This window comes from Cupressus sempervirens, chromosome 7 (genome assembly GCF_028749045.1).
Source record: "Cupressus sempervirens isolate cs-2001-9-10 chromosome 7, ASM2874904v1, whole genome shotgun sequence".
NCBI classification, from domain to species: domain Eukaryota; kingdom Viridiplantae; phylum Streptophyta; class Pinopsida; order Cupressales; family Cupressaceae; genus Cupressus; species Cupressus sempervirens.
Genome location: NC_143124.1, coordinates 436,297,978 through 436,320,439, shown reverse-complemented (window position 1 = coordinate 436,320,439; position 22,462 = coordinate 436,297,978). Strand labels below are relative to the sequence as shown.

Genomic DNA, 22,462 nt, shown 5'->3' with positions numbered 1-22,462 from the left:
CTTAGAAAAATCCATAATATTGTTGAGCTACCTACATATTTCTAATAGGATGCCATTATCTAGGAAATAGTGTGGCAATTTAAAAGGTTCACCAATGAAGCATTTGACTCTGAGATAAGTGAATCTTGGAAATTGAATATAATAAAAACCATAAACTTTGATAGCCTACGTGGCTTCTTCAGACAACCTATAATTTTCTTAACCTTAAAGCTCGCAAACCAATTTCCCTAGAAACACATCATTAATTCTCTAGTATTTCTTATAAGGTTCCCTAGTCTATAAGTTTCTATAATGTTGGTAGATAGTCATGTCATCTGGCCAAGGCTCATGTGGGAGTCCTTCCCATTCTCTAAATACAGTGAGGATATAAACCAAAAAGGAGGACATGAAGAATGGGCCAAAGTTATTCAAACCCAGGTGACCTCTTTGTAACCCTTCTACTATCAAATCTACCCAATAAATGAATTCCTCTCCTTCAACAATTTTCTTGATGAAAAAGTACATCCAATCCCCCTAGTGGAAGGCATGCTCATTCCCTTTTTTCTATTGAGCAGAAAAAACTATGTCAGCAATTTCCTTGATAAAATGCTCAATGGTTAGTAGCTTGGGTAACCTTAAGCCTCCTAATGTTGGCTTTAAAAGCCAAGTATGTGCCACAATAGAGTCATAATCCTTCTTGCATTCTCCATACAAGTGCTCAGCTTCTTCAAATGTCCATAGTTCATTAGGTTCTTTATGAGGAATCTTTAAGGATGGACTAACTATAATCCTATCAACTTTGGCCAAAAATTCACATGTGACCTTCTTGATACATCTAGTAAGGGGAACCATAATGGTCCGCACACTCAATAATCAATTCTTGGCATCCTATGGCAGACAAGAATGTTGCAGCTTCTACCAACCCACTATTGGTGAGTTTTTGGTATATGAATCCCCCATGTACATTCCTAATTCTTTCAACCAACTTGGATAAATCCACATTGACGGGGAAGGTGTCCTGAATCTCAAATAAGGAGTTCAATAAGAAGGTTTTTTCAAGCATAGGAAGCTTAGGCTAAAAAAGAGTCATGATTACTTTAATAGAGAACTATTAAAATAAATGTTGAAAAGAAACTTAACAAAAACCAGGAAAAAGAAAAATGAAAATATATAGAGAAGGTCATTTTATGCACTCATCGATTTCTATAAAGCCAAGGACTTATGTTTTGTTCTTACCAGTATGATTTTTTGGGCTTCGACAAGGTATAATAAGAAACTAAAATAGAAAAGGGGAGAATTTAAGGAGTGAGATTTTAGGAAATTATGAATAGATATGGTGTGTGCAAAACATTAACACTAGCATGTTTATTTACTTGACAAGACCTCTCAGCCACTTTTAGTTAATCATCCCTGTCAAATCAGTACGCCATATCATTTCTAATGATGTCAACCAATCATTATCTTCTTTTTTGAAAACAAATTTTACTTTGACAGATGTTTCTTAGCTATCACATTCATTTTCTTTTACATCTTAGGTCCATATGGAAGAAAACAAGAGAAAACCATTGAAAATAAAGGAAATTGAAGTTGAAGTTGAAACAACACTTTCTTGTTTCAACTTTAGCTTCAACGTCAACATTGCAGAAGACATGATTGGGTCAACACATAAGTTGAAGGAGGATCTTTTCTTTTTGCACTATCACAAATAATACTGACTTAAACTTGAGGTTGAAGTAAGGGGTAAAGGATCAAGTTCAACTTTTGACTTGGTCCAATTTGGATATCAGCAATAATAGTGGCAAGAAAAACATGGGGGTAACACTCTAGAAACTTCTCTAGAATCTATCTATTAGGTATTTACCTAATTCTCACCTTGAATTTAATGACCCAACAAATCGATCTTATCTTCAACATGGTTCACATCTCCCAAAGTTAGTTGGGAATCATGATTTCCTCGAATTCATCTTCAACAATTTTACTCAAAAATCACTGAGGTCTAATACTTGATCATCACTTAACATTCAGTCGATGTAAAATATTTTGGCTCAGCATCGACTATCTTGCTCGGTCGATTCTAATGTTTGATCAATACTAGATTTTCTTAGTACTAACTATGGCATGGTTGACACTAGCATCACTCAACATTCCTTTACCATTTTCGCTAATTCTTAACTTGGCTTACCTTCCTTGATATAAACAATCACTTTGTCTCATAGATATGACATTTAGATTAGGTAGCAATATGTTTTATCAAATAGATTTAACATCAATGAAAAAACAATAATTTTTCCAATTGTAAGTTTCCAACAATCTCTCTCTTTTGCATTGATGGCAACATATCTACATTCCAACAATCTCTACATGTCATTATTAGCAATATGTCAATGTATCAAATGTATCTCACTTTATTACCATACAATCCAAAAATATTTTCTCCCTCTGAGACAATATGTCTCCCTCTATGTTCATTTTCTCCCTTTCTAATATTTACTTATGTTGTATATCTCTATCTATCTCTCCTTCTTGTACTATATAACTCTCTCTCTTTTACTTTATTGTATATCTCTCGCTCTTTGACAACAATGCCAAAGACACTAAGCTTTCTTATCTTCAATCTCTTCATACATATGAGTTATGTAGATTTTGCATGTCTGGCTAACTTTTGTCATTTGTTTATGAATGATCCATTTATGTTGTACTTGAATATCTACCTTTGGCATTTCCTAAAGTAGAGTTGTATTGCATCAATGTGTAAGATATTTTGATTAGCACATTTTATGCAATGCACCTTTCTCCCTTAAGTAGCTTTGTTTAGGGCAGCATATACATAACATACACATGGTACACATACACATGCAAACATACCTATGTGCCATTGTTCTAGTTAGGACAGTATAATCATCTTTGGTAAGGGTTTTTTGAATATGCCAGCAAAGTATTCTTTGGTGTTAGAACATATTCAAGGGTAGAAGCAAGGAGTTGGGTCTCAATTCCATGGAAGTCCACAAATTGAGATCGTGCTCTTTTAGAAATGGGTACCCATTTTAGGCTCGAGCACCTTATCCGAAATTGAAAAAATGGGCAGCCATTTTTAAAAAAATTGAGTATCCATTTTTTTATTTTAAAAAAATGGGTACCCATTTTTGAAAACATAAAAAATAAAATAAAAATTGTATTTTTTAGAAATAGGTAGACATTTTTTAAAAGTAAAAAATGGGTACCCATTTTTTTCAAAAATAGGTCCCCATTTTTTACTTTTCAAAAAAGGGTACCTGTTTTTAAAAATTTAAAATTCTATTTTTGTGAGGGATTTTATATGCCAATTTGACTTTTTCAAAATGGGTACCCTTTTTTTGAATTTCAAATAATGGGTGCCCATTTCTTACAATATTGGGTGGCATTTTTTTCTCCTACCTAGGATTTTGGTTCAAGAAAGGCTTGTTGAGACCAAGCTTATGCCTTGACCTCTCAAGATTTGGCTAAGTCATTGAACTGACAAATTCACGCCTTGCCATAATTTTTAGAGGGTTTTCCCAATCAAATTTTTTTATTAAACAAAAATCCATTAGAGCTCTCACTATCTTGATTTCAAAAATATAAATTTAATAGTGCTATGATTTTATTTACTATTTTTGCATTGTTTTTTAATGAAAGATGGTACCTAAATGTAAAATAGTGAAGTTTGCTAAAACTTTAATAACTTTTTGATTTTATGATTTTTCTTAAATTAATTTATATATCATCAATCTAAATACAATTCTTTTGAGTTTTAAAAAGAAATTGAAAAAATTAAAATTTTATCAAATTATAGTATCCATACATGAGAGGTTTTAAAATTTACCTTTATAGCCAATTAATAATTGATAATAAAAAAATTATTTAATAAAAAATTAAGGAAAAATATTGTCATCAATCTTAAGTGTATTAAGTAACTCCCTTTAAAAGAATTTACAAAAATTTATTTTATTTGTGTCAAATTATAGTGTCCATACATGAGTGTGGTATGGTCTTGAAATAGGCATTTTGAAAAAGTCAATTTTAAAGATCCATACAAAAAAAAAAAAAAAAAAATCTATCATATGGGTACACAAATAAATTACATATTCAAAAACTAAATTTTGAACACTAAAAATTTTGTTTCTAAAGTTTTTTTATATTCAATCTCCAAATGCTTCAAATTTTGACATCAATTGACAAGAAATTTCAAAAATAGGAAAAATACTTCCATTTTTTGCCCAAAAGTGAGACCCAACTTCTTGCACTTACCCTTTAGCTGCACTTCTTTGTCTTGTACTAGATCCCTCAAGTAGTGATACTTGATAGTAGTGTTCTTTATCTTAGTGTACATCACTAGATTCTTTAAAATGTTAATAGAACTTGTGTTATCACAATAGATAATCATTAGATCCATAATTTCTTAATTCATACCTTTCAATAATTGCTTTATCTACATAATGTTTGAACAATTCACTACAACTACCACATACTTGGCTTCATTTTTTGATTAGGAAATACAATTGTGTTTCTTTTTAGTCCATGACAGCAATATCTTTCTTAGAAAGAATGCACCTACACTAGTTATTTTTTTGTCATTAATATTTCTTGCCCAATATAAGTCAGTGAATACCTTCAATTCAAATTTATCACTTCTCTTGTAATACAATCCATAGTCTTCTATGCCTTTTAGATATCTCATTATCCTTTTCACTGCCTGTTTACCTTATGGCTAGACTATTTGTTAATCAATGCCAAAACACTTAATTATTTGGTTGATTACATTGTTATCAAGCACCACAAAGTTAACCTTGCAAACAGTGTCACTCGAGCTAGCATGAAGTGTTAACCAAGCAAGAGTAGAAGATAGTGTCAACCAAGCTAGTCATGTTAACCAAGTAGAAGGAAGAGTAGTGTTGACTAAGCTTCAGTTCTAACCGAGTTGTTGCAATGTCAACCAAGCTCTATAATGCTTTTCAATTCATCGGTGTTAACCAAGTTCACAACTACTCCTGAGTGATCAATGTCGACCAAACAACAATGTCAATTGAGTACCAAAGTTTATCGAGTTCATTGTGGTGTCGAGTATCATAATATCACCCAAGTTGACTTCTGAACCTAAGTGTTAGCACTAAGATGACTTAGTGAAGATTGTTTAATATGTTATTATAGCTGACTCCAAAAGGTAAATATTTGGATATGTATAAATGAGATATATCTCGTTATATCCAAATGAGTATAGAATTTATGATATATAAAAATTTGAATTTGAAGCCTACAAGTAGTATAAGGAAAAAAAGAGTTTCATCCATCACATTAAGGTGATCTTTCTACATCAAAGGAATCTCATTTGGCAAACAAATTTGTAGAGAAGAGATCAACTACTAGTTCATCCTAATAGGTGCATTAGCAAAATCCTCTAACAAGGTGTACTTAATAGTCTTATGCAAAATCTCCTAACTGAGTACATACTTCATTGTATTATATAAATCCTTGCACAAGGTGGACCTAATAGTCCTTATTTCTCTTAAAAAGGTAGATCACTAGAAGTGATCATTTGTAGGCCTTAACAAGCAAACTTTATACTATAGTACTAAAGCTTGTAGGTGTATCATCTTAAAATGGAAGCACTTTCATGTGAAGAGTGTTTAGCCCTTCAAGTAAGTGATCTAAGGTCATGTCAAGCACCTTGAATGGGTTTTTGCATGGATCTAGTTGGTTTCTCCCTATTCTACTTCTCTCTCTATTTCCAACATATTTCTACCAAACTGCTCAATGAAACTGAGGATGTTGGCCTCTGGGTCAAGGACGACCTTCTAGGTCAAGGATGACCTCAACCCTGACCTAGGTAAAGGATGACCTCAACTCTTACCTAGGGAAGGCTCGACCTCATCCCTAACGCCAGGTCCCATTGTTAATTTCCAAAAGTCTCAAGATCTCAGGCTTCAAAAAGTTTCTTTTCCCTCTTCTAGGTCAATTGTTTTGGGTTTTAGAATGGTAGACTCTTAAATTAAATTTAATCAAAGTCCATTCCCAAGGATTAAGGTTAAATGGTATTTAATTCTCCTATGTCGGCCTTCACTTAGAGTTTGTGCCCTAGATCTCTATATAAGGAAGCCTTATTCCCTCATTTTGATATCCATCCACTTGTTATGAAGTTTACACACATAAGAGATATTGAATGAGCATCCATCTACATGGAGTGAAGATCTAATATCCACCAATTATTTAAGCATTGAAGTAGTTAAGTATTCAAGCATCCAATTCATTAAGGAGGTCCATTATTAGCCATTAAAGTATTCAATCTCTATGGAGCCCTCTTGTTAAAGATTTATCCATCCATATTCATCCAAGCCTTTTCCTATGCAAAGATACATTCAAGATTGGTGTTGAAGATCTAATGACATTGATTTGAGACATCCTACATACATTTCTACATTCATTTGAAGCATTTGAACTTGTGAATTGAAGGATTCAAATCCTCCACAAGGATCTCCACACAAGTAAGGTGAATAGTTTCATTTACTTTGTTTATAGATATTACAATTTCAATTATATTTCAAGATTAATTCCAAACTAAGGTTTGACTAAGGCAAACCCCAAATCCAACAAACAAACCATTTTTCTTACAGATACAGGTGTGGAACAATGAATTGGAGAGCAGATTTGGATACCCTTTTCATCAAACTTGCGAGATGCATGAATAGAAATTTCTTCAGAGTAACCCAGGTAAAGGTTAACTTTTCATGGTACAATTGTGCCCTGGGGCAAGATTGTACCCTGCCAACAAGGTCAAGGTCGACCTCCTTTCAAAAAGAGAAAAGATTTATGTTTTTTCTCCATCTCAACATTTCCAATTTGGAACAAGTTGTAGAATTCCCTAAAACTATACACAAACATAAGAAATCAACATGTTCCAAATTCAAGGTTAGTATTTATCTTTTATCTATTTCAGGATTTAAGCACATACTCCCCTCAAAATAGAAAGAAGACCAATTAAACCTCTTTCACCCTTTTCTCCATCACTTGATCCATTTATGCATTGAACACTTTCTTGTGCTTAATCAATTTGGATCATTCCTTTTGGAAATCAGGGTTGAGGAGAGGTTTCCATTTTCTTTCTATTCATTTGATGAACCCGACATGTTTACCCCCTATCTTTTGTTGAATTATATTCCCTATTGTGCTTTATGTTGTTTTAGTTTAGTTCATTTACACTAAATTTATTGATGAGTTTTAATACTCCTAGTCCTACTTCTAATCTTAGAGTTTGATGCAGTAGCAGACATATGGGTACCTTTGAGCCTAAGTCTTCTTCTCCTTTCCTTAGGATTCTAGATGAAACTTTGACTCTTCCAATTCTAATCCTCTTATAGATCAAAACTCTTCTCACTCATCTCATGATGAGGATGATGCTTTAAGATTTCCTCCTGAATAAGTCCAAAAACTTTCAAACAAACTTGATAAAATTGGAAGTTGGCTTCTTCAAGAAAACCATAATCAAGATTCTATTCAAGCTATAGAGGCTCTTATGAAAGTTCTTTGTGATAGTGACCAAGGTGTTAATCTCTTACGTGGTATTACTCACCTTGTGCATTCCAATGTTAAACTTTTAGCTCAAGAAGCTCAAGATTTAGGGCTGACTACTCCTGTCACTAGTCTAGAACCTTTTTTTGTTCCTTTCCCTGGTGTTCCTACCTATACTCCTTCTTTGGTGAATATGACAGTTCCCTCTATTCTTATGAATGTTCATCATATGTCCCTTTCTAATTCACAACCTTCTTATCATAATGTTCCTTTTACTTATTCTACTCCTATTCCAACTATAGTTCCTAGTGTTCCTCTAGTTGTGTCTTCTATTCCTATAGCTTTGTACACTTTGCCTAGTGTTTCTAATGTTTCTAGTTCTCCTATTTCTTCTTATGATTCAACAATTATTAGTTTGGCTCAAACTGTGTCATCTTTACAACAACAACTTGCATCCTTGACTCAAAACAAGTTTAGTATCTCTACTTGTGACATGGGAAGTCCTTTGTCTTAGGATATTATTCATACTCTAGTTCCTCAACAAGCCTATATGCCTCATCTTGATAATTATAATGGTAAGGAAGACCTTGTTTATCATGTTAAAATATTTCAAATCCTTTTTAGTGATTATGCTCATGATCATAGGATTTTAGCAAAGTTATTTTCTCAAACTTATCGTGATAAGGCCTTACAATGGTTTTTTTCTTTGACTCCTTATTCTATTCATTCATTTTCTCAACTTATTAATGTTTTTATTCTACAATTTCAAAACAACATTGGCGTCTTTGATTGAATTGATGCATTGTGAACAAAATTTGAAGGAAAACTTAACTAAATTAATTGGTAGATTTATGCATTTGCATGCTTAGATTTCCTATCCTAATCTTAATATTGATATTCAATGTATGTTTATTTCAAATTTACAAAAGGATATTAGAGATCAGATTATGCTTACTAAATTTACTTCTTTTCAACAACTTTGTGCAGCACTTCATCATTATCTCTTACAAGTGAGTCAATTTGAGAGCACCACTCTAATGGCTCCTATTCCTATTGATAAAAGTGGTGCTACTCATTATTCAAATAAAATTTGAAAATTCAACAACTATGTCAAGATAAATATACAAGAAAATTCAGTTGTTGATCAAGTTATTGTTGCATCTCATAATGCCAAATTTGCATCCACTATTTTTCAATTGAATTGTACATTTACTCCTCTCTTTGAATCTTTACATTCTATTATGAATAGGTTGTTAACTGCTAATATGATTAATTTACCTCCTATTTTTCCTCTTTTACTTGCTACAATGGTGGCTAAATCTTTTGATCTGAAAGCTTTTTGTCAATATTATTGCCAAAATGGTCATGATACTGAGAAATGTTATTCTTTAAAATATAAGGTTCATAACTTAATTAATTCTAATGCTTTATCTATTCATGGTAGTGGGAATAAATTAATTTCTCCTCCTAATCAGAATCCTTTAACTACACATGATACTAATGCTATTGCTCAGCCATCTTTTATGTATATTGTGTATGATTCGAAGATGGATGATCTTAATCATGTTGTTAATCAAGTGGAGAATGTGGTTCCATCTATAAATCCACCTCAATCTCAACCTCCACTTCAATCTCAAGTTTTAGCTTCACCTCAACTAAAACCTAAGCCTAAATTGAAGCCTCAACCTAAACCTCAACAACCACCTAAGAAAAAATGACCTCAGGAACTTTTGATTACCTTTTCTGATTCTGAGACTATTAGAGCTCATGATGGTCCCCTTTTGTATTTATGATAACATTTTTGAGATACCTATTCATTATTTTCTTGTTGATCTTACCTCCTTAGTCAATGTTATCATAGAAGAAAATCTTTTTATGAAAAATTTGCAATGTGATTTTTATGATAAATTGGATGTATCGATTCAAACTTGTAATGGTTTTGTTTATCCATCATTTGGTTCTATTGATTTACTAGTTGAACTTTGTGAAAAGATTGTGAATAACACCTTTGTTTTTGTTCCTACTTCTGATCAATTTTAGGTTAAGCTTTGTTTACCATGGTTAAATGTCATGCATGTTATTGCTTCACCTATTCATAAATTTCTTAAGTTTCTTTATGATGATGAAATAAAGATGGTTAATCATAGCTTATACCATACTTCTAGGCCTAGGAATGTTGCTACCATTGACTTCTTTTGGCCTTCATTACCTAATTCATGTCCTGCTCAACCCGATCTCATCTTTTTTGTTCATATCAAGTTTATATGAGGTAGAATATTCTTGAGTTAATCTTACATCCTATGGATCTTAACCATGGTCTTTTTTCTACACCTTCCATAACTCCTTTATCTATGGATTCTACATATGTTAATCAAGCTCCTCTTGTTTCTTGTCAGTCTCTTGTTGATCCTATTAATCCTCCCATAGAACCTATGAAGGATTCTATAGTTGTTCCTCCTAGTGCTCAACGCGTTTCTATTGGAATGTTCAAAATGGGAAGAGTACTTCTGAGAGGGGGGGTGAATTAGAAGTAACACACTTTTATCCTTTTCTAATCCTTTAAATCAAATAACTGAAAGTGAATTACATGCATAAAAATACATCAAATAACCATAAAGTAAACAAATGACACCAGATTTGGTAACACAAAAACCCTCCAGGAATAAGAAGGTAAAACTGGGGTAGGGATGATACGCACAAAAATCATTTCAACAATAAATGTTTGACCACTTCTGATGGTCTACCTTGTTAAAGGCTTTACATTGTGTCAATAGTGACCTAGTTAGAGGATTTAAAAACACTTTACATGAAGTGTCACCTTGTTAAAGGATTCAGTCACCTCTTCAAAGGATCTACAAAGTAGCGGTCAAGCTAACCTATCAACATAGGATTTTCACTTATCTAATACAATGGCTAGAAATTATTAGAAACCTTTGACTTGATTGTTTACAATCTTCAATTGCTAATTTTAGGCACTTGATCTACTCCTTCTAGTCTTGATCCTCTGAGATCTGATATCTAATCGTGTCCCTTGTCCCTTGTACTATTCTAATCAACTAGATATGTAATTACTGCTCTATTCCTCTAAGTCTTTCTCATTTCACACTGAATTTCGTTATAGTTTTCCCATACACTGTTCTCATCCACATATGTAATGAGGTTTTCAACCTCCTTTTAAAGATTGTGAACACTTAGGGTTAGGTATGGATCTACAATCCATATTGAATCTTGAGTTCTCGCTCATTCCTTTCATTTTTCTCATTGGTCGCATGCCCTCTCCATTTTTCTAATTGGTTGCATGCTAATTACATAGGAAACATAAAAGATTCATTCTGATCCTTTTTCTCCTTCAAAATCCTTCTATGTTAGCTCCAAAAATAGTTTACATGTGAGTTTGTGAGGGCACAAACTCATATGTTTATTTTGTGTTACTCGGCACATACTGAACTACTAGTGCTCAACACATATGCTATCATGGTTTGCTCGACACCTATTACATTATGTCTTGCTTGGCACATGTATAATTCTGGCTCACTTGGCATATGAAGCATTCTAACTTGCTTGGCATCAATTGTGACTCGGCACCTATATATCACTTGGCACTTATATACTGCTTCACACCTTAAGTCACTCGGCACTTGTTGGAAATCTGACTCGACACACACTATAGCTCAACATACATAGTGTACTCAGCTTCAACATAAAAGGTGGTTAAGTGTGTTGAAACTCAAATGTCAAAACCATTCTAAGACCAACAATCTCCCCCTCTGACATGAGTGTCAAAAACACTTAACTAAATATTACTAATCTTTCCTTATGAGTACCTTATCCACAAAATTTCAAAATTTCTTCAAAATACCTTATAACTCCCCCTGAGTTGATTGTGCCTTGAAAACATTTTCCCTTTGCTCTGTATCTATAATATGTACTTGTGTGTTGTTTCATTCATATCTCCCCCAAAACACTATATCTCCCCATAAAAGAATGTAATCAAAATTTAGTATTTATCTCCCTTAGATATATTTTCCTTACTTTTTATTTCTCCCCCTATCTTCCTCAAAACATTATTTAATCTCCCCCTTTTTGACACTTATGTCAAAGGGTTAAAAGGAGTAATACCATACTTAGCCAAAAAATTACTATTTACCTCCATTATTATTTTCAGAGCTACATCCCAATTCTCCAAAGCAATGTCAAGTGACTTATGCTGGATGGTAGTCTTTGTAGCAAGGTGTACAAGTCCATCAAGTGTAGAAAGATTAAGATCTTTCTTTAAAATTGTTTTAGCATATACTTGCTCCTTGTGGAGGATTTCTAAATGTGGGTTGATAGAGGATTGAATTTGCATCAATTTATCCTTTACATTAGCTTTGTCTACTGTGAGTATAGCTAACTCCCTTTGCGTGTGAAGTGATTGTGCAAAATGCTTCTCACTTTGAGCTGGATCCTTTAGCAATTGCATGCTAGAAATTTTAAAATTTCTTTCCAAGCTCATTATTCTTTGACTTGTTTCATGTGTGAAGTTGGAAAAATCACACAGCTTTCTATATAATGACAAATTGTTCTCAAGTACAACTTTGACCTTGTCTATTTTCTTAGCCAACTCCACCTATTCAAGTGCTATTCCTCTTGATATCTTTTCATTCACTTTTCCTTGAAATTTTCTCTATGAGCATTCCATGAGTTTAACATTAGTGTCCTAGTATTCATTGGTCACCTGGTCAACTACATCTGATAGTTTCTCTATTATTGGCTTTGCTTCATTTGGTGACTACAAGCTGAAGGCATCCATAAAGATGTCCTTAATGTCATGTAGTGCTTGCTTGTGTTTGAACTCTTTCCTGAGTATTTCTTGCCTCATCCTTCTGTCTAATGCAGTTTGCATTTCATTGATTTGTGCCATTGTGATGGTCTTGGAATCATAGGAGGGTATTATAATATCTTCATCTAATTCAGGGTCACCATAGTGAAGTACCCTGACTACTCTAGTTGAGCTTAAGCGTGGAGTTGAAATTTGTCAAGGTGTGACTTTAGTGCTCAACTTGTGAAAGGTCTTTGTAGGAGTGCCATTTTTTGGTAGTTCCACCAATGTCTGTATAGCGGCCTGCTCCTTTTCTTTTGATGTATCCTCCTTCTCATCTAACTTTCCTCCTACTGCACTTAGCTTCTGAACAGTATCACTTGTTGCACTTGGTGGAGGTGGTGGTGGAAGCATCAAAATTTTTGTGCAAGTAGCTATATAGGTGAAAGGTAGTCCCTTTGGTTTCACATTTTCTCTTTGCGGTGTTGCTACTACCTTTTGTAACTCATCTACACTCACCAATATAGGGCTTGTGCATAACTATGCCTATAGAGTGAATTGGTGAAGGATCTTGGAGAGATCCTCTACAGTTAGAGGATTGATGTTCTAAGCTAAATTTTTAGGAACATCCTTAATGATTATTAGTTTTGTAGGTGTGACAGTTGTATGAGGTGGACTAGGAGGTAGCATTTGTGTGTCTTGCACACTCTATTCCTCTTCTTGCTACTAAAAAAACATAGTAAATGTTATCAAAAAAAAATTTTAAAAATTATATTTATCTCTAGAGGAGAGAATCCTCTTCACGAATATGTAATTTTTTTCAAGAAGGTATAGATTTGATAGGGAGGTTTTGACGGGAGGAAAAATTTGTTGGATTTTGATAAGGTCAAACTTGAGTACTTATAACAAAGAAAATATACATCAAAAATAATAATTTCTTCTTTTTTTTCACTAGCTATACATGTCATCTAAAAGATATTTTCAAATCAGAACAAAAAAAGATGATTTGCATATACTTGTTTGACATGAACTACACCCTATATTTTTTATAGTTAAAAAGGGACTTCAAAATAAAATGAAATGAATAAATTCTTACTCAAAAAAATTATAAAAAATTATAGGCATAAAATTCATCCAATTCTACACATTTCATTAGTTTACATCATTTTCATATTTTAAACACAAATACCATTTTTTTTGTCATTAATGTTGAATTGTCACATTCTAATATCTCGTTTCTTTATAAAAGGTGACACAAGTTTGTGCATTTACCCACAAGGAAAACTCAAAAAACATAACTTAAGCTAGAATTACTAAGAATACATACATATCCAATCACTGGTTTTCTAGCTATGAACTCTATCTATCTAGACATAATTGACTTATCTCAAAAAGTCCTATAAGCATCGAGGATGGTCACCATTAACTCATAATTAGGAATGAACACGTTCTCCATCCTACATTTGGTAGTAAATTATTTATCCTGGAACTCTTCTGACTCTTATTGATAAGCTGAAATGTTGCAATCTTCCAAAGTGACTATGACTAGACTGAGCTTCATCATAGTTTTGGCATTTGATAATCAATTCTCTATTTCTTAATGAATTTGAATTCTTAAAGAATCAAGAAGAAATTAGCAATCAATATGTTGAAGATCATTTATTGCTGCTCCACCTACGATAGTAGAGACTACCTCATCTGCAACTTCCATTTTCAATTATTCCCATGAAGATATTAGTTTTTCAAATTCAATGATCCCTTTTCTTATATTTATCATCTTCTAGTTAATAATTTTACTCCAGATACATGTATGATTCTCACTTGGATCAACAATAATTTTCTCAAGAACTAGGGTGTTTGTATCTAACTTGGACATTTCTTGTAGTCCATCAGCTACTTTTTTCCAGGTTATTTTCTGCTCCTTGCTGCTTTCTAGCTCTTTAGACATTTCGTGTATCCATTCGATGGATTTTCCATATATTTCCTTCACTCCAATGAGTTTTGAAGCATCTTCTATCATTCTATTTATCCAAGCTTCGACCATCATACTATGTGACTTGTGTTTGTTTACTCTTTCAACAATGCCATGATCAAGAATATCATTAGGTCACCGTAAGGCTGGTGAAGTAACTATTGCATTCACATTAGAGGAATCACTAATTGAATTGATGTAAAACACTAGCATCTGAACTTGCTCTTTGAGTTGCTCCTTTGATCTTTTCTCTTTCTTCGCTCTTTGTAACATTTGGGCAACAATCACTTCAAAATTTTGAAATCACTTTCTACAGTACATGGACCAAGATCAACCTTATTCAGAATGATATCTGACTCAAATGCTTCATCAACATTCTTCTCTATTATAGGCTTTCCTATTTCTACACATAGATTGCTTGAAGTTTTATCAACGGCCAACCTGGACATCACTTTAGTCTTTTTCACTTTAGGAGGCTTCTGAAGAAAACTAGAGATTACATCAAATGGAGGCAGGATCATCTGAACAACTTTCTTTTTCTTTTGGAGACTAGTTTGGAGCCATGAATGCATAATAGCTGGAAGTGAAACATGCATTTCGCCTATTATATTTTCAGCAATCATCATCAAATCTTCAAAATTAGATAATTGATTATCTAATTGTGTGATGTCTATTAATGATATCTCACGAGGAGAGAGGCTCGAAGGATGAATTACTATGTCATGATAGGATGTAACTAGGATGTGTTGTTCAGTAGTTTGAGGGGTTCTTTGATCCTTCCCATTAGGTTCATTTCCTTCCTGATTCATTCTATTAGATTTATCTTTTAGTTTTTTCCTCTGTCTTTTGACTACAAACTTAGTCGATTGATTTTGATCTTCATCTTGATCTAGATCACTCGTATCCAATTGTTGTATTTTCTCACCAAAAGTTGCCTCTAATGCCATTTGAGATGATTCTCCTTGATTACTTCTCCTCTCTTTACTTTGAAATTCATTAGTAACTTTTTTTGCTCTAATTCTACTGACCCAATCCCTTGTTCTTTTAAGGACATAGGCAATTCTTTCCTTCAAGCTTTTTAACTCCTAAACTGACCAATCCATAGGGGGGAGGTCTAGTAATTCAATTTTCTCATAGTTGATGCTCTATTTAGACCTACCTCCAATTTTTTGCTCATATCTCGGGCATACTGACTTTGTTATTGAAAAATGAGATATTTTCAGAAAGTTGGTTCTGAGCCTATTATAGAGGTAAAGGTTATTTTCAGTTTTAATGCATTTTTATGGCCTTTTCTTACTATCAATGTTAGGAGATTCTTTTTGTACTCCTAAAGACATATCTTGAGCATTTGATCTTCGATTTGAATTTTTTTTTATATCATTGGAAAGGTCTTTCCGAGATCTTTTTAGTGATGTTAGTTGTTTTCCCAAATTATGCTTGAAGCACATTCTATTCAGTCTTCTGCATTCTGATAGATATCTTGGATGTTTCAGGTCTAAAGATCAATTTCGTTGCTTTTGATGATTCTTCATAACTTGTACTATCTATTGTATTAATCTTATATCTCATTTGGTCTATGTAGACATCATTTCTATGAATTTTTGCAAACAAGTTGAGATAAAGTGTCATATTAAATCTGTATTTTTGTTTCAGTTGTTTGCCTTGTTTTACCTTCTGATTCAAGCAATGTCATCTGAGGACACTAGTACAAATTATTATATTCTTGGGATTCATTATATCTTGTGCCTTATTGTACATGCACTACTCATGATTAAAGTGTTATAAGTGGAATGATGTTTTGCCTTTGTTTTCCATCTTCCTTTGTCCGGTGAGTTTTCCTTCCATGACATTAGCCTCATGACTGTCTAACATTGATCACTTTAGTATACACATATGTACTCTTTTATGCATCTTGATTGTGGTTTCTTGACATGTAGTTCTTTTGGCCGACATTTTCAGTTGTCTGTCACCTCACCCTTATCTACATTAGAAGGGATACTTCTATTATTTCTCATGCTTCCTTGATATGATTGATCATCTCTTCAAGCTTTGCTATTTCATGTCATCTATATCTTTGAGTTTAGTTGTTTGTCTTTGTGTGCCTCTAGATTCAATGAAGATTAGAGTCTTCTCTACCTAGTCAGGTTCTATTTTAGTGGAGGTTCTTCAAATAAATAGTTACTTTTGATAGAATTTTGCTGCTTCTACATGCTTTAGTGGTGTTCTTCATTATCATCTTTTGTTCCTATCTTCGAGGACATTCTGTAGTTTGTAAGCTTCTTCAGTCCTTCACTAGTATTTTTAGCATGTTTTCCATCTCTTTTGAAATAGGGATTTTCCCATGTGGTTTTCTCTATTTCTCCTATTTTCAAAGATTTGATTGTGCTTGGTACCTCATCAGGTCTTGTTTGTTAGGACCCAAATCTACATTCTGTAATAATTTATAGGTTTCTAGCTACTCCCTAAGTTTATCTTAAGGGGAGGTGTTAGAGTAATTAGATGTTTCCTAACTAACTCTACTTTGCTTAAGCTAAACTTTAGACATCTAATAATAATTCTTTTACTAATTATTTTGATACAACCTATGTTAGACCTTTTTAGAGTTTTGATCTCCTTTATAAGGATGATCTCTTATTGTAAAATTTAATGGAGACCAATTCATTTTTTATAATAGCAATCTCTTTTTTGCTCATCTAGAATGTCTCGTCTATGGATCTAACCATTTCTACCTACATAGTTTTTTACTTCTCTCTTCTATAATAGGTGCTTGCATGCAGATGATTCTTGGGAGCTATGGGGTTGACCTTTCATCAACTTCAACACTTTTAACATTTGTATTCTTATTCTTGGTGTTTATCATTGTTGAAGAGAGGACCACCTGTAAGTAACTCAATTTTGATTGAGCGTTCATAAGTATTTTCTCTTTAGGGCCTTCCTAGTTAGGGTACTTAATCTACACAGTCTACACTTGTGTACAACTAGAAATTGCATCCCCTAACCAAATATATATGCTAACTAGATTAATCACTTCTTCATTGAACTTATTCATATTTTGAAATACCAAGATTCATCACACATATAATTAGCATTATATTCAAAAATGAGAAAAAGAAATGTAGAATATGAATACGGAGAAAACTGAGTATAAGTTTCACTTAAGGTTGAATCATAGCTAAGATTATCGACTGAAAAAATAATAGTTAGGCCAATTAACAAACATATTTTGGCTTTTAGTGTTAACCTTGGTAATTTTTCCCTTGTGTTCAATCTCAGCAATGTACATTAGCATTTCGACAACCTTATATCTTTTAATTTAACGCATTTTATTTGTGTTGAACCAAAACAAACCGACTTATTTGCCAAAATCATATAGAAGTGTAATGTTGTCTAGAGCAACATTATTTCCTTTTTCCCTTCGGGTGGCATAGACATCTAATAAAGATGTAACTTGAATCTCCAAATAGATGGTTTCTTCCATGCAAATACATGGTTTGAATCATTTAATTGTAGAATTTACGAAAAACATTTAATAGTCACGAATAAAGGAAACTAAATGTCCAAAACGAAGAATGCCAAATCTATTATCATTACTAAAGCCACTTAGAATCAAACATATGCATTCAAGAATTTCAATGAATGTAGTTAACCTTTTCAATACCAAAAGGAAATTTTCATTGCCGATCAAGTACAAATATATCTTAAACAGAACACTATGAACTTTTATTGATGTTGCGATGAGATCTTGGTGTCTAACAGTTTAACAGTAGATTCACGAATGCCATGAGCAAATTTATGGGCATTTGTCTTGAACAAATAATTATCTAGCGAAACAGCTTGATAGATAGTGTCTGTTGCAGACACGTGATAAGTTTAGTCTAGAACAAATGTAAATTCAAAATAGGAAATAGGAAAATCATTGTGGGATTCTATTCAATATACAAAAGTTAAAAGTATTACAATTTATTATATTGGGTGTTAAACTATATAAAATATATTATACTCTTTCTATGAGCGCTTAACAACCAAATAGAGACCAAGATTCCCAAAGATGATTGGAGATCCATTATATAATAAAGGAATCTCACTTGGGATGTATATAGAGTAAGGCTTACAAGAACGTCTCTTTCAGTAGGAGAGAGTAATTTCTTGACTTTTCACATTGAGGATTTTCTTGCTCAAAATGTTCCTCCTTAGGCATATCAAAGTTCTCCTCTACAAAATTACTTAGGCATCCCAAGTCCACCTCTAGAATAGGTTAGCATACTAAAATTTCCTCCTAAATACTTTTCTAGGTCTTCTGTTTCTCCCCAATACCACCAGAATAGGAATGTATGGTTGGAAGAGCCTTATTTTTCATGGAGAAAAGGGAGGAAGGCTGAAAAATCACAGATGTATAAGCTTTAGGGGAGAAAAGCAAGAGAGGGAGGGGATTAAAAAACGAAGATGCATGAAGATTAGAAAATAAGGGAGAAACATATGTTGGAGAAGGTAGTGAGTGCATGTTATGATTGGAGATATAAACAGAAGATGGATGATTTCCAAGAAAAAGTTCCAAGTGGTCCTTGGAGCAATCTTCATAGAAGAAGAAACAAAAACTATATACATCTTGACAAGCAAAGAAATATTTCGATCCACAAGTAAAGATGGAGGAATTGTAGGATTAATATAACTTTTCTCCATCCACTGAATAACAACATGAAATGGGACTATTGATTTGTAGGTTGGCTAGATACTCTAGAAGTGCATATATCATTTGTATGTTCCCAAAAATGGCAATTACGAAAGAAATTTATAGGTGATTCAGTAAAGATGATCTTATCCCAGTAGCCAATGTTAGATGATAATCTAATTTTCTCTAGAACAGGGGCACTTGTATCCAACATAGCACAAATAGTAGGACAAGGAGTCCGATTTAAACTTATGTCAAATTGATTAGTTATAATTTAAATCACCTCATTCTCTCTGTATTCATATGCTAGGTTAGGAAGCTGAATCTAGAAAGGAAAAAACTTATCGTTGAAATTCAAAGATTGAAAATTAGAAGACCATGCTTGCACAATCATACAATCACCATTAAAAACCCAGTGCTTGATGTGGCAAACCAAATCCCTCTATTGGGATGACTCAAAATAACACACAAAATAATCCCTCTAGATTTAACAACATAAAAACTTTAAAGATATCGAACCATTCATTTTAAAAAAATCATATGGAGAGGTTCAATATCCAATCAAATTCCATAGTTCGCAAAATAAAGCCCTAGCTTGCAGATCTTGAAATTGGGGATTTAAGGTTTCTTGTAAAAAACAACAGGGACAAGACCTTTATAAAAATCACAAATGAGATTCTGTGATTTCATACTTGAGACGCTCTTTGTAGGGACCCAAATGAAACACTAATGAGAGCTGGAGGAAGCTTGTTTATGAGAACTTGGCTTGAAGGGAGCTTTCAAAGAATCAATGCACTGTTACAAACTGCTATCAATCAGGTCATATTCTAGATTAAACACCATGCTCTTGGCTGCATTATTGATCTTTATAATAAGCTCAGATCTTATTGATCTTGTAACATCTTTGTTGTTAGGTAAATAATCCTGGAGCAGACAATCCTCCAAGAAGATATCAAATGGTATATGGTTAAATTGTAAGGTTTTTTGGAGGTTTTTTTAATTTTTTATCTAGATATGATAAATATTGGATTGAACAGGACTATGAGGAACACTAGGTTGAACAAAAGCCCTACCTCAAAAAATCATGGGTTGTTTGGATGTCTGATTCGTTGGACCCTTACTGTGAAACCCGTGTTGTAGCAGATGCCTCTAATTCTTTACTGGCTGAACTATAGAAGTGGGACTTAAAATATTACCAATTGAAATATTCTCTTTACCTTCCCTACCTATATATCTGGAAATGCACTCAATGTTGGTTACTCAAGTTACACGATCAAATATAGTTCGAGCCCTTATATATTTGCTTACGCAATCGCATCTGTGGCTCATCTCTAAGTTTCTACCTAAATCAGACACCGTTGTATTAGGTAAGAAATATTGGTTTGTGTGAATCTATGATCTTTAAGACCCTTATTTTTAAACCCATATTGCAACGGATGCCTCTAACTCTTTGTTGGTTGAACTACAGGGGTGGAGCAGAAAATCTTACCCAAAAAAATTATCCTCGCTGCAGATTTGGGAATGCACTTAATGTTGGTGCCTTTGGTTACACGATCATATGTGAAACATGTCCCTAGATCTCTAGTTACCAAACATATGAGGACTGAAAAAAATGATCCAACTGACTATACCATTGTATCAGACAAAGAGTTAAGGTCTTACCCAAGATAAGAATTCAAAAAGCTTGGCTTCTTTGTCAAATCTCTGATTCAACTCAATGTTTAGAACATGGCTCTGCTTCTCGACTCTTTTCCTTGTATTCTATTCAACTAACATTGAAAGTTTTTCTCCGGCATGACTAGTTGAAACCCTACCCTTTGCATAACAAAATTTCTGTCCTCTTTCATTCTTTCCTCTAGCTAACAAGTTTTCATTCCCACTTGAACTTTTCATGATATTCATGTTTTGTCGTATTAGAAACAAAAAGTAAATGCATTAATTAAAAAAAATTAAAAAAAAAAAGAAAAAACTAAAACATTAAAGACAAAACAAAAATGTTGTCTCAAATGAATGTCTTAAAATGTCTTAAAACATGCTACCATGTAGTAGTGAAATCTCTTCCTGACCTGGAAGACCATCTGGAGCATCCTCTCGGAGGAGGGAAGGATTTTGCTGACGCTCTCCCTCTGCATACATCTCTTACCCCACGCCTCCAGCAGAGGATATTCAGTTTCAAAGGGTATCTTGAAATTTCCAATAGTTCCAAAAATGTGGAACCACGACACGAAGGGGCCTAAGGCGATATCCTTTCCTCCGAAGTAGGGCTGACAATTCTTTCAATGCACCTTCTAATAATCGGAGGTTCTCCAGCATGTCACGCTTGGCGTGTTTCTGATCCTCATCTTTCGATTTCACTATACGAAACCCTGAGTTGAAAAAAGGTGAAAAAACATAGAAGGCACGTATTTTAACTTTTCAGTTTTCACCTACTAGAAAATTTGCTGATATTGTAAAATACTTGTACCAATTACAACGGGGAAATAGTTACCTTTTTATCAGGGAAGTCAGCCCAGAAAAGGGCAAGGGCACGGTCATATGGCGAAACCTGCTTAGAGTCCCAAGTCTCGTCGATGTATTGAAGAATAATGAGAGACTCGCATATGGGCTTCCCATTGTGGATCAGAACGGGGATTTTCTTGTACACAGGATTCATCGTGCAGGAGGAGTTCGGTCTTATTGGATAGATCCTCTTCCTGGTAATCATATTTGACGCCTTTCTCTTCCAAGGCAATTAAGGCACGATTGCTGAATGGACTGACCCATGTGCCGAGCACCTTCACTTCACGTTCCATGCCAAATAACGCACAACGCAATGTTCAGAAGCAAGAAGTTTGCTGGATGTTTTCCTTTCGGCGTTGGAGTAGACATTTATATAGGAAGAAAAATGTCGGCAACGTTGTGGATTTGCACGTTCGCTGGATGCTAATTTCCATTGGTCGTTAGTGCTGGCGTAACCAATTGCGTTACGACTCCCTTGACAACCAGAAGTAATTGACCTCTCAGTCAGTATATCTTTGAATATCTGGTCAATTTCAAATGACTAGGTAAAGGTATGCTGACAGCTTTAGCAATTTCTATAGAGAAACGTTGCAACACCTTCTCAACATAATCAGCTTGAGATAGCGTCAATGTTTTGTTCTTCCTATATGTACAAATCTTGATACCAACGATTTGTTTTACTGCCCCCAAATCCTTCATAGCAAATGCATGTGTTAATTGGCGTTTCAGCCCCTTAATATGATCCATGTTAGACCCAGCTACAAGCATATCATCAACATATAAACATAAAATAATGTAGCTATTATCATCCAACCTCTTAAAATAAACACAGTAATTTGAATGACACCTATTATATCCATGCTCATGCATAAAACTGTAAAATTTCAGATACCATTGCCGAGGTGCTTGCTTCAAGCCATATAAACTTTTCTTCAATTTGCACCCTAAGTTCTCCTTACTTTTGACCTCAAAACCCTGTGGCTGAGCTATATATATTTCTTCATCCAAATCACCATGAAAA

The 22,462-nt window shown here is 33.7% G+C and overlaps 1 pseudogene; it reads right to left on the bottom strand.

Moving 5' to 3' along the window:
- Positions 1 to 20,957: 20,957 nt before the first annotated feature.
- Positions 20,958 to 21,741, bottom strand: LOC149547440 (putative glutathione S-transferase parC; annotated as a pseudogene).
- Between the last annotated feature and the right edge of the window lie 721 nt (positions 21,742 to 22,462).